The 2,566-nt window shown below is 39.6% G+C and overlaps 1 long non-coding RNA gene and 1 pseudogene across 2 annotated transcripts in view; one reads left to right on the top strand and one right to left on the bottom strand.

The window, feature by feature from the left end:
- The window catches only part of LOC105290246, a 39,970-nt gene that overhangs the window by 17,420 nt on the left and 19,984 nt on the right, over window positions 1-2,566 (bottom strand). The gene's annotated exons all lie outside the window — the stretch shown is intronic.
- Window positions 1,685-1,803, top strand: LOC111738003 (annotated as a pseudogene).

The raw sequence follows: 2,566 nt of genomic DNA, 5'->3' as shown, positions 1-2,566 counted from the left end.
TCTCAGAGCAAAATTCAGAAGCCAAAATAAATGGGTCACGTAGAAAACAGATGACCACAATGGTGAACAATGCCGAAGGTTGGTCCTAAGGAGCAAAGGTGAGCCAAGACATAATGGATGAACACTGTAAGGGGTTTGGATGACAGGGGAGGAGCAGTGGGCAGGGACCAAGAACTGGAAATAGGCTGAAGCTGTTATGCACACACAGAGGCCAGACACAAGCATGCTGGGCAGGCGGGTCTATCCCCACCAGTTTCGTTGTCCTGAACCCTTCCATCACGCTGTTTTACTTCTCTTCTCGTGTCCTCACGATACAAAGAGAAGTTTCTGACATTCACAACAATTCCCCAAACCTGATTTTTGCATCTCCTCTCCTGCCATCATAACCCTGTATTCCAAGAAGATAGGACAGCTCTGGCCTGGATGGGGCAAATGGGGAGCACAGAGACATGGGTAGGACCTAATTTGAAAAGTTGCTTTGGTAGCAATCCTGAGCCTAAGAAACAGGAGTTGAAGGAAAGGCTTGACATGGTCCATTTAGGCCCTAAATCAATAACGAAACGAGCTGCATGTCTTGATTAATTGAAACATCATTTCTAAATTGTAATCATGGCAGGATGTCTATGTACTCAAAAATGCACTTGATGACCGAACTGAAAGGCTGAACTGTCTTCAGTTTGGGATTATAGCACACAGAGATCAAGAATAGTGGTAAACATCACAGATAAATACAATGTTTTTGCCTGTGCACAGACTAGCTGAGCTGTACAAACTGAGTTTTCAGCTGAAGATTTTTTTTTTTTTTCATTTCACTTGAGTCAATAATCATTTACCCACTGGATAGTGCTTAAAGCAGAGTTTTCATCTAATTCTCATTTAACGAGATCGAAAAGGAAAAACTAAATAATAATACCTCATTTGTGTATACTGCTTGTCTTTCAAAGAAGACATCATAACCCATTTTATACTATCTAATTTACAGTAACAACACTTTTATAATGTAAATACTAGTAAGGGCTATTATCATTTTACAAATTATGCGTGAAAGAAACCAAGGCATGTGGGAATAAAATAACTGGTTCAATGTAACTTCCATTTTAGAGGCATAATAGCTGTTTTTTTTTTTTTTTTAACAATGAAAGAAACCGATACGAGTAGATAAACATATTTATTAAGGCGTATCTTACCCTTAAATTTTAAAACACAAAATACTTTGCTTAAAAGAAATAACAAAGACCAAAGTGTTCATGTGTTCAACAGATCAAATCTCTCTCCCAGATCTACATCAAAAGCAATCAATTCCTACTACCCAACTCTGATGTTAATCAGCATGGTTCTCACCATCTTGAGCCACACATATTACGAGTCGATTGTGCGTGTTGCTCTCCTCTTCGTATGCACTATGCTGCCATGATCTCGTCATCTAAATCGGATTTAGAAAGTACCATCACATGCATAGATTCTGCATATGTGTAAAGGCACGGACACTTTGATGCTTGTATTAGCTTCCATTTGAGGGGTAACATTTTTCTGATCTTTTCATGTATTCATTCACTCATTCATTCATTCACACTCTTCAGCATTCATGCATCCAGTCAGCAAACATTGATTGTGTGCCCAAAATGCACAAACACTATTCTAGGTGTAAAAGATAAAAAAAATAATAATAATAAGGTATAAGATAGTCTACAGCCATGCCACCCTGAACAAGCCTGATCCCGTCTGATCTCGGAAGCTCAGCAGGGTCGGGCCTGGTTAGTACTTAGATGGGAGACCACCTAAGAAGACCAGGTGCTGTAGGAGTAAAAAATAAAAAAAAAAAAATAAAGGATTGTAAGCTGACAAGGTCCTTGCAATCTGTGAGGTCAGTCTATGCCTTATCTAATATATATAAACAAAATCACTGACTTCAGGAAACTCACAGGCCAGTGAGGGAGCCAGAAGAGTAAACAACTGTAGTTCAGTGTGGTGGGGAGAGGTGAACATGGTTTCTGGAGCACACAGAGAGGATTGGTATCCATCTGAGAGGGTAAGGAAGGCCTCCTAGATCTGAGCATGCCAAGTAGAGGGCTCAGCACAGGTGAAGGCACAGACAGGCAAATAGGAACACCCATGTATTTAGGGAACTGGTATGGTATGACAGGGGATTCTTTAAATATTCTATGACTGGTTCTAGTTTATATTCCAGGCCCTAGACATCACAATAGATAATTTTATAAAGGGAAATGTATGGTCCCTGTGTTATTTATCCTCGGTCATGTAAGAAAAAAGACACTCTGTATGGAATCTGTACCAAAGTGCCTTCTGAGACTCTGTCTGAGGAATGTCAGATGGCGAGCAGCCCAAAATCAAAGCTTGGGGCTGCTCTATCTAAGGTCTGTATTCTCCATATTTCATGACGTTATGCTCCAGGGAGTAACAGGCATAAACAACATACCTATTCATCAAATATAGGTAATCACTTAGCCCATCTCCATTATTATTTCAGTATAAAAATTATATCTAGAAATACCGCCAAATACAGCATTTTCAAATGTATTGTGTTAGATGGGTCAGAACTGTTTCT

The sequence above is a fragment of the Pteropus vampyrus genome, unplaced genomic scaffold (assembly GCF_000151845.1).
Source record: "Pteropus vampyrus isolate Shadow unplaced genomic scaffold, Pvam_2.0 Scaffold33, whole genome shotgun sequence".
Classification (NCBI taxonomy): domain Eukaryota; kingdom Metazoa; phylum Chordata; class Mammalia; order Chiroptera; family Pteropodidae; genus Pteropus; species Pteropus vampyrus.
This window is presented reverse-complemented; position numbering and strand designations above follow the sequence as displayed.